Here is a 12,083-nt window from a genome sequence, read left to right as displayed (position 1 = left end):
TATATTATATATATATATATATATATATATATATATATATATATATATCAATTATAGACAATATATAATTATATATATATATATATAATTATACATTTAATAAATCAATATTATAAAATTATATGTACTTATATGTTTTGGAAAAATAAGATGCGCCAGAAATTACATTAGAAGCTATTTTTTAATTATTTTTGGGAACTTAATAAATTTTTTTCGATGTTTTTCGATAAAAACATGATCAACGATATTACAGAGAAAAAAATGTTCTTAGATATTAATTATGTCATATTATTTTTGTCAGGAATTATAAAATCGGCGAAATTGTCCAAAAGACCATGTTACACCAACACGGCCTTTTTTATATGGAATGCGATGAATTTGTAAGATATAGCCTTCCTCCGTACCATGTAAATCTCTGCAGGAAAACCCTGTTTTATTGTCAACCGTAGCTGAAAAAAGTTAAAAAAAAGCATAAGAAAACATATTATTCCTATCAGAATAATCCTTAGAAGAAAAATTGAAAATTAAATTAATTCGTGCAATAAGACATACAGAGTGACTATTGGAATTATGCTGATAGTAAATCGTTATATTTTTCTTCTTCCGTTTCAACAAACGCTTTTCTGATTAGGGTATTTGAGATTCGTTAATTTCATTTAAATTATTGTACAAGTCAGTTTATGAATGTCATCAGTTTGCGCGCATTAACCATTGAAAGAAAAAGATTAAAAAATTAGAACTTTTTTTAAATTATTTTTAAAAATATTATTGACGTAGAGAAATAGAGATAATTTTGTAAAACTTTTGTACAAAGCACATCTTTTAATATACTTTTGGAATAATTTTTGATATATAACGGAAAAAAGCTAATGAAAAGGCGCTTTATCTATAAGTATAATTTCACTTTAGCATAATATAATAAAAAAAAAGTTAAAAAAAAGCACCTATGAAAGGAGATTTTACCAATGTACTTTCGCTTGAAACTTTTTTAAATCCATGTTTATTATGGAATCTGATATATGCTTCTATAGAGTTTTTGCTTTTTCTATAGAAGCACTCAATGAGGAAAGAGAACACCTGATAAGAGCATCATGTTTCAGTAGCATATGTTCAATAGTATATGAATATTTTACGAAATATTCAATGAATAATTTAAAATACAAGAAAAAAGAGAGTTGATTTACAGATGGCGATGTACAGTATTGTAAGTGTCATTATTCAGAGCAGCATACCAAAAAAGAACAAGTAATTAAACTAACATTAGAGGAAATAATTGATGAATAATTGATGATGATACAGTTTTTTAAGGAAGTTTTTGAATGTTCTACAATCATCAAATTCAAACATATAGAACGCTTTACTCTGAAACTTTTTAAGAATATAAAAGATAATCATAAGTATTACAATTGAATTAAAGATTCTGCCATCGCCGTGATGTTTATGGATTCTTTTGTAATCCATTTAAGTGAAACTATGATTTTTGAAATCTTTGAAACGCAATCTTGATTTTTAGAGTAATTTCAATTGCTATTCATTGAAATGTAATCTAAACAATATAAATAAACAGATATTTTACACAAAAAAGTTTACATATTTTTTTTTAATAGTACTAAGTAAACAATTTTAGTAAATGAATATTTATTCAAAAATAAAAAGATGAAGTTAAACTAATTAATAGTTTTTAATGGTTTCAAATAAATATATATATTTCCATTTAAATATTTACTTACAAATATTTACTTATAAATATTTACTTACAAATTTTATTCAAACAAATATTTATTAAAATTTAACTTTTTGTTAGTGTATTTATATTCTAATTTATACAAATTAATTTAGAAGTTAATCCTTAAAATATCAAACAGAAGGATAGTTTATATATGTCCATAATGTTATTATGTATAATTATTAATTTACTTTTTCTTTTATGCAGTATCAGAAAAATTGGAATACAGAAAAACTTGATATTGTTAGATCACACATTAACAACATATAATCATGAATCAATGCGATAATCCCTTTTGCGAAATCGATAAATCTGCGAGGATAGCGGAATAAATCGCCGTCAACGCGCAAGCTGCTAATAAACGTATTTTCCCGAGTGAGAGCAACACACGGCACCAACTTCGATATGCCCCACGAGGATTGCTGAATGCGTTTACGGCTAATCAAAATCGCGCGGACCACCTGGAATAATTAACGGGACGATGGTGCGCGATGGTCCGCGTGGGATTTCTGACGATTCATTCATGCGAGCGGGACATTGGAAACATTGGTGATACCGGGGGGGATGCTTTACAGTATCGAATGGGGGTGGCAGGAAAAGCCTATAGGTTCGTGAATCATAGCGCCCACGCGAGAACACCATAAAAATAATGCAGCATGCGTCATGATATAGCAAACGTGACTCATCACCCTATGAACGCATATGTATCGCACTCGTGTCGCAAGATTGCATCGACAAGTCGCAGGACGCGAGATCCCCATCTCCAACAACGCGAGAAATTACGCATCTCACGGATAAAAGCACAGCTGTGAACGTGAATGCGAGGCGATGCATTTCAAGGCACGCGCGGGTAAACATATCGTGACTGAAAATTGCAAGCATAACATGACTATAACAATCGAACAAGTGGCAATCTCGTTATTGTGGAGACTACCAACAATTAAATTAACAAATTGCGATGTAATTTTGGCTGCGACGCACATAGCTTGAGAAATGATTAATTAATTGAGAAAGGCGTGAGAAAGTAGGAAGACGAGTCACAACTTCCACGAAAGAATTAAGAAAGTTAGCCGAAATTTACCGTGCCAGACACTACAAGCGCTTGGTAAACGCGAGCGCTAAACATCGAGAATTAAAATTTAACGTCTGTGTCAACAAGTCGCAGGTATTCAGAGGCTGTCCCCGAATTAGACGCGAGCTGAGAAAAAATGACAGTTCACGGATGATTAATTGATCGCTCATGACAAAGAGAAAATGATGAAAGTGCACCAAGAGTTTTAACGATAGCGCGATAAGTCCGTCGTCCCCGAATCGTACACAGTTGGAGTGATATCGATCAGTCCTGATATTTCTTAGTCATCGCCGACATTTCGTGCTGGCTTAGAGGAGCACGAAACGTTTTTCATGAGTCACTAATAAGAGAGTTTATTTCTAGAATTAAATGCTTTGCTAGTATGCAACGTCAACTAAATGTCAGATGCAATAAACATCCAGACGTTTCGCCGATTCTCGTAACGTAAAGTTGATTATTTCACGTTCAAAGATAGTACTGCTACTACTGATAGTAGTTATCATAATATATTGTTAAGATCCTCATTAATGTATTTCATTTCTACATGTAAAATTTAAAGTTATTTACCGTACCGTTTTAAATAAAACTTATGAAATAAACTAGAATTTTTAACATACACATAGACTGTATGATAAATATATAATAAATTGCATATATAAAAAAAATTTATTTCTAATAGAATTTTAAGATATTAATATCGTGTTTTTTTATCTATGAAAATCGCATTATACCAGCGTATTATATTTTCTGTAGTAATATTTTATGTTATAGATATTTTGTTATAGATATCTTGAAGATTGGTTATAGTTAGCTTCCACGTTCTCGCGTATTAAGTAAGCTCATTATTCCTTGTTGTTAAGGAAAAAAGAATCTGTAACATTCTTGCCGATATATCAATGCCATTTTTGGCTAAAATTGCTAGATTTAATTGTTGCATTTGTAATTTATGATAATAAAAAATACGTATCAATCAAATTAGAATGACGATTGTATATTCAAAGTTACTTAAAAAGATTATACTTATATTTAAAGAAAAAAAATTTATTTCACATTAATCGTTTTTATTTGTTGCAGTACTAATCGTCATTGACGAATAATTGGGGCTGCGTTCCGATATTTATTACCAGTACTGAAAATCTATAGTTACGTGCACTATAGATTTTCAGCAGAATATCGAAACGTAGCCTGGAAATAATGTGCAGTTTGCTTGTAATCAGTTCTATCGAATGATGAAATTATAGCATGGTATTGCGAAATACAAGGAAAGCAAATCACTTTACAGGTAAAATTCCAAATATCTATCTCATGAACTCAAAAATCACTGATTGTGAGTGCGGTATCTAACATTTCAAAGTTTTTCAATTATTATATTTACTTGTACTGCAAAAAAATTTTAAAAAAGAGAGAAAAGAAGAGGAAGGAAGAAGAGAAGAAGAGAAAGGGAAGGAGAGAGAAAGAGAAAGAAAGAGAGTTTTTAAACTGTAAAATGCTTTTGCAAATAACTCTTTCTAATCAATTTTGCCAAAGTAAACTCACTTTAAATTTAACTATTTTTCCTATTTAATAAAATTAACTATTTAATCGTAAATGTTCTAATTTCCATTGGTAATGTATACTTATATGTAGATACATACTATATTTATATACATACTTGCTCAACGTTCAATGGAAATAAGATTACACCATTATAGCATTAAGATCCAATATTTCTTAGTCACTGATGTTTCATGCTGATCTGAGAGAGAGAGCACAAAACGTTTCTTGTGAGTCATTAATAAGAAAGTCCATTTCCAGTAAGAAATAGTAATGCTTTGCCAGTATGCAACATCAACTAAGTGCCAGATGTAATAAACATCGAGATGTTTCGCCGCTTCTCATAGAATGAAGGTTGATTATTTCAGCGGAATCGTATATTTATTCCAAATCTTCCGTGTAATCATTTCCATGAAAGCATGCATTACTACGTCATAACTCGGTATTATAGTCGAGTGAATTTTCCTTTAACTCCGAATAAACGAAAAATATGCAATAAATATAAATAACAGATATTTCAATAAAAATGTAAAAAATAAACTTATAATTAAATTAATGAGAAGGTTAAAAATTGTATAAAATCTCCGATGATTTAATTTAAATTTATTCAAAAGAAAAATATTATGATTTAAAATGTTTTGAAACGCTTTTATCAATTAGTATCTATTTCCGTACATAAAAGATACATGTAAACGTAACGTATGTTATGTCGTAAAATGAGTTGGATAATAACCAAGCTTTAGCATCATCTGTCCGAGGGGATAAATTGGAAGTAGTAATTTACGATCTTACGCACATGCTTTGAACCGGAAGAGTAATTTTCGTAGCCCGCATAAGGACAATTAATCTTCTAGGAAATCGAGAAGGCGTAACCGGTGCGTGAATCTACATAAGTAGCTACGGACGCTAAGTAGCATGAGTTTTCGTCACGAGTAATTCGTTAAATTTATTTGTTAACGCTTTGTTATATGTTTCTCGCGAAAATAAGGCATAAAAGATTTCTAAATACCATCAAAAATCCATTTCTGCGTCTTGTGTTCAAAAGTGCCGAGAAGAAAGAGCATTAACGTTTTTATACTCGTAACAGCACTTTGATAGTGTGTGCGTCCATCGTGAAGAAAAAAAACAAGAGGCAAAAACTACATTTTAGTATGCTTCGAGAGTCTCGAGTGGCTCTCCTTGGATCCCCGCTGCTTTACGAAGCGAGTTGAATCCGTCAAATCTCCCGGACGATCGTGAACTTTTCTCTGGGGACCATTCATCGAAAGCAGAAAAATTCTCAAACGGATATATAAGAAACGGGAAAACACTTCTCAATGGATTCGTTGAGATCATGATAGTAACCCGATTAAAAAGTGCAATTAAAGTTATTTCAACGAGACGTATTCAATTTCTGCGTAATTATTTGACGTTCGCCGTTATAGTAATGGCATTTCATATCGGCTTAATAATGGCTTTATTTCATTTGACAAACGTACACGTAGCACAATGAGATAAAACGCGCGCGCCCTGAGGCCCACCCACCCCGAGAGCACCCATAAATTACGTCGGCAATTCGTAACAATTACGTCTCTCTCTCGTAATTCTATTATTTATACCCAGGAAGGGCTACCATAAGCCTCATCCGCTGTCGTAGGGATGCTGGATATCGATCTGCCTTTTCTCGGCCGCTTATCGTTCATTGCGAAACGCACGTGCGTACAACCACATTCAACCTTTATCGGGCGGCGAAAGGGATCATTTGGGGCTTTAGGGGCAGCTGGAGCAGAATCGAATGAAAGGACGCGCGACACCGCCTGGCTAACATCATGGACAAATAGATGCACTGCTCGATGCAGCGATAGACATCGAGACGAATGATGTTCGAATCCCATCAATGAATCGTGAGATAAACGTAATGGATACTCGCGATAGCAGGCGGCGTGAACCATTAATTGAAACGCTATTAAACGAATATCGGTGCGTAACGTTGATAAAGAACTAAGTATTAGATATATATCAAATTGTGATTATATTATATAGAGGATGATTTATTTTAATCTTAACAGGGAAATATTTCAAAAATAAGCAGTTTATTTTATCAATAAATATTCCAAATAAAAGCTGTCTAGTATAAGAGAGGGACATCATCATTTAATATCTCTTATACCATACAATTTTTTACTTAGAATGTTTTTTAAAATTACATATCATCGAGATATTTGTTTGTTGAAATTAAAATAAATCACCCGATATATCATTAAATATCATCAATTGCGGTATTTATGTGTTTTGTACAAATTTTTCCACAGAGGTAAACAAAATTAAATCATACGTCACTAATTAGCTATCGTTTCGTTATCTTGGTTTATGAGAACGTATTTAATTTCTACGTTATTTTTCTAATAACGAGTGATATTTTTGTTCTTTTTCAAATAATAGATTTTTTACAAATAAAAAAATAATTATTTTCTTGATGAAAATGATTATTTGCTAAGGCATATAAGTGGACGGAAAATATAGATGAAATTCTCGAAAGTCTTTCAAAGCGTGCATCCATTGCGCCGCACTCGCGTTCACTTTATCTGCGTATAAACAAATCTATGATGGAGTGAGAAGAGAAATTTGTTCGGTTAAATAAACTGCGGTCCGACAAAAAAAAAATAATGTTAAAATCACCGTCAAAGTAAAAACCGCCATTTCTGTCGCGGCAACGAAACAATCTTTTCGTTTATTGAATTAATAATATAAATATTTATTCTACAACAATTACTACTGTTATTTTGGGAATTTATTTAGCCTCTTTCTGCAAAAGTTGCAGTGGAAACACGAAAATATGAGAATTTATGTCATCAATACCAATAATATCTTAATCCACATCATTATGGTAACTATATCAGAATAATTATATTAGAATATTAATATTATATAAATAGAAAAACTATATCAGAATAATTATAGAAAGTTCAGTAAGTTTCAAAATGTTAATTCCAAGAACATATCTGAGAGCGTTCTTCTTCGTTCTTTCTCGTTAAGATAACTACTTTTTTAATAATTACACATATATCATATTTCCAAAATAATTACGAAAAAATTACGAAAACAGTGCAGATTATTTTGCATCATATTTAAAAGTAGTTTGCAAAAAGTCATTTAGTCATTTTAGTAATTTACAAAAAATTAATTAGTTGTTATTAATTGTAAAAATTTAGAAACTAGACCAACAATTGTTTCAATAAGAAGTATTTTTTAAATTATGGAAATATGTATATAAAAACGTATTATTAAAAACGTATTATTAAAAAATATGTAACAAAGTCTCAATTTTTTAATGTAAGTATTTTAAATATTCAAATTAATTTATATATGTATGTGATCTTCAATTTTTCCGATTGAAATAGAAAAACTTGAAAAAAAAAGATTTTATTAGAATAAGAATCTAGTTAAATATATAGATCTAAAACTAATTTTGTTGGACATAAAAACAAATATGTGAAAAATTCAAGCATGAGTAGTGCTGCAAAAATTTTTAATATCCTAGCAATCAGCTTCAACATTTTACATAATTATTTTAATGGGCCAATAAAAATATTTTCAAATTTTATATCTAGTTTAATTTTTCGATACTTCAGCAAAACTGTTTTTTCCATGTAGTAGCTTGTTATTTCCGATATATTAACATAGCTACCTTTTCATTAACAACATATTATGCGTTGGCGATTACGCAATTTGCAACAGTTTTCCGGGTAATCACTTATAGGGCATTGAGCCCAAGGCAGAGGCAGGCCTGGCAGGTCAGCTGGCGAAAAGTGCTTCTCATACGTGCTATGTCGCGCGTATTTACGCGGGTGTGTACGCTGATTAGATGAAAGAAGATAGAGAGAGAGAGACAGAGAGAGGAGGGTTGAAGTTGCGTGGCATCCAGCGAGGGAGAGAGCTCGAAAGGAACGACGTTGATGGGAATCCAGAAATAGAGAGGCTGCGAACCGAAGCGCCAAGGCTAGAAAATTTTACAGGCGCCGTAAAACCGTGCGGCCCTGCGTGCCGCGCGTGAACGCGGTCGCCATGCCGCTACTACTTGTTTCGCAACGACGAAATTTGAACGGAAGCGAGAGAGTGCGTTGGAGAGAAGCGTGCATTTTATTTATAGGAAGTTTACGCTGGCGGAAACGAGCGCGCGAATGTTCACAAGAGCGGTTGCGAGGCGCTAGGGACAACGCGAAAATTCTCGTTTCTCGCGGGCGTTTCTGCTTGGCAAAACTTGCGACGCAAATGCGCCTAGCAAATTCGTCTAATGAGCCTAAGCCGCGGTGAGTAATGGTAGCGGCAATAATAGCGACGGGAACGCGTTAGTTAGTAGTAATAATAATAGTCACTCTGCACCGCGAGATGCGTTTGCTAAGTTTGGCTACACATTTGTGAACTATATGTACTTGGAAAGTAGTTAAATTGAAATTAAGAGTTTGTCTCATTTTAGTGGAAATCGCAATCGGAGTAAACATCAAATCTACTCTGAGAGGTTGCGAGATATTTTCAAATTGCAGGAACAAAATATATCAGTAATAAAACAGGAATTTGTGATACTGTAGGATATGACGCGCTTGAAGAAATAAGATACTTCTAATAAACAATCTAATAAAAGACGTAGTGTATATAATTTCAAATTATAGAAACAGATAAGAGATATAATTATAAAAAAAATGTTACTTTAAAGAGAATATACGATTATATACGATAAAAAACGATTTTTTGTTGAAGCATTTACAAATGTAATTTTAAAATTCACACCAAATTATTTAAATAACATTAAAGATCCAGCCTTCATTTTCTATTTGTTGTATTAAAAAATTTTTAGTCAGATATATAATTTTGTTGAACCATCAAAATAATTACACAGGAAATTCAAGTATAATGAGCAATGCTGCAAAAAATTTTAATATTTTATCGACCAGTTTGTGTGCCCTATATAATTATTTTAATGGTTCAACAAAATTATTTTTTCAGATCTGTATCTATAACTAAATTTTTAGATGCTTCCGCAAAACTATCGTTTCCGTGTATTTATTCCATTGGGAATTAGTGTTTTAGTGTAAGTAATTTGCCACTGTCCAGTCAAGAATCTTATTTACGAAAACTATTTTTAGAGAGCAAACATTAGACCTAATCTTGGCAGAAAACGTGAAATACTTTTAACTAACTGAAAATATATTTATAAAGATCCTGCGTCTCCGGAATGCACATTCATCGATCGAAAGGCCAACGTCGCAGTTTTATGCTTATTTGAGAATTTTGTTTTCGAAAGTCACTCTTTTTCTCGAAGAGCAAACACTAGGCTGAATCCTGTGGCGGAGGATCTCAGAATGTTTTCCCCGCTACAAAAACAAAACAGAAAGTACGCGAACGCAGTTGGTGAACACTGAACACGCAGGCAGGAAATCATGGCACGCGTGAAAAGCGCGTTGCCCCGAGTGCGACAATAGGGTCTCTGGGCAAACAAGCAGAATTCGATGCATCGTGGCGCCGAAAACACGTCGCGATGCTTCGAAATATGCTCGGTTCTTTCAGAACATTCCTGACCCTCGCTTGCTCCAAAACTCAATGGTCTCTGCTCCACCCTCTGGGCTCGAGATTGCTGTAGCTGCGTTTCTCTCTCCGGCCGGCTGGCTCGGCCAGCATCGCGTAATCGTCCGTACGATGACACGCCAGAAACCCACCCCTGTACATTTATTCCAGCGTACCAAACTCGGCACTCGGGGTTGCCTTTTCCGTGGCGGAAGGATCGGGAAGGAGACGCGCGGCGGAGCGGAACGCACGCGTGTGCGTGTGCGTGTACGCTCGCACGCGTGAACGCACACGAGGTATTCGGTATAACGTACTTTTGCAACGGGGGAGTGTAACCGGCAGAATTTCGGCGTGATTCAATTCACGATACTATGGATATATATGGCCTACGGAGACAGTAAACATAATGTTTCGCACTGACTGTCTAGCGCTGTCGTTGAAAATGACCAAATACGTAGATCGTTTTCAATTGTCTAAAGCAATGAAATTCGAATCCGGCGGAATTACGCAGAATTCACTAATTAATCGAATCATGAATTGAGAGTGAACTCGATGGAATTCGATATATCTAGCTCCAGGCAAAATTTGTATTATATATCGTCCATTTGCTTGGAAAATGTATATCCCAAATAAATTTGTTATTCTTAGTTTTCTATAGACTGTAACCAATTAAAACAAAATTATCAAGAAACCGTAAATGCTACAGATAAGATTATTATATATCGTTATTTATCTGGAAAATGGACGTTTAAAGTAAAGTTATTGATTCTCAATTACACATTGCAATTAACACGAACAAAATTATCAAAAATTATAAACGCTACAGATAAAATCTATATTATGCACTGTCATTTCCTTGGATATTTAAAATAAAATTCTTATAGTTCTCTGTTATACATTGTAATTAATTTAGATAAAATTATGAAAAAATCATAAATGCACGTAAAGTTATTATATACCGTTATTTATCTGGAAAATAGACATGTTAAGTAAAATTTGTTAATTTCTTATTATGCGTTTTTATTAAAACGAATAAAATTATCAAAAGATTATAAATGTTACAGATAAAATCTATATTTTCTACTGTAATTCAACTGGAAAATGAATATCTCAAATAAAGTTGTTACCTTTAATTCTCTATTATACGTTATAATATGAAATTATCAAAAGATTATAAATGCTACGGATAAAATCTATATTCTGTACAGTCATTCACCTGGAAAATGATATCTCAAATAAAATTATTACCATTAGTTCTCTATTATATGATATAATACGAACAAAATTATCAAAAAAACTATAAATGCTGCAAATAAAATCTAATTATACATCGTTATTCGGAAAATGGATATCTTAAATAAAGTTGTTATTCTTAGTTTTCTATTACACTATAACTAATATGAACAAAATTATCAAAAAATCATAAATACTAAGATTAAATTAATGCTGCAAGGGTTTTTTTCCCTCAAATTTATTTTCTTCATTATTCGGGCCAAATAGCTTATAACTTATACTTTTAGAGAAGAAATCTCTTTCAGAGATAAGTGTAAAATTTCTTTAACTCTTTAAATACTCTCTTTTTAATTCTCGGCTTTAATTTCAATAAAAATTATTAAATTATATGCCTACATTGCGCGTAAAAATAGAGATACAGTTTGTAATAACAAATTCCTGGAATTCGCTTTAAACGATCTATAACTTGCGACTGAAGAAAATGGAATTCTGTTTCTAATTTTATCTGCGATGTGTAATACAAGAAACATTCGAAAAATTGAAAACATTTAAAAAATACGACACGTAAATTATAAATTTTGCTATAAATTTTATTAGGAATTATAAATAGACCACGATAAAGAAGATTAAAGAGTAAAGCTAATTAAATGTTCAGTACACTTTACAAAAACCAACAAAATTTACAATCTTCGTAACAAGCAGAGCAAGTGTGTTACATCCTTGTATTACTCATTGTGGTATTTGCATGTGGTATTTACTTAGACTCTTATTTAGCATTACTCCCACGTCCACGCAAATGCACCTATACATCGAATCCGTCGTGTGTGAGGGCGCAATTCACTCGTATGTGCCTCGCAACCGCGTGCTCGGGCCGAAGGCGCGCGTGTGCGAGTCTACGCGTGTAGGTGCGTGCCCGCGTTTCAGACGTGCGTAGAGAGTGGAGTATTAGTGCGTGTGCCGCGCGCGAGAAGGGCGAGG

This window comes from Atta cephalotes (genome assembly GCF_000143395.1).
Source record: "Atta cephalotes unplaced genomic scaffold scaffold00068, whole genome shotgun sequence".
NCBI lineage: Eukaryota > Metazoa > Arthropoda > Insecta > Hymenoptera > Formicidae > Atta > Atta cephalotes.
This window is presented reverse-complemented; position numbering follows the sequence as displayed.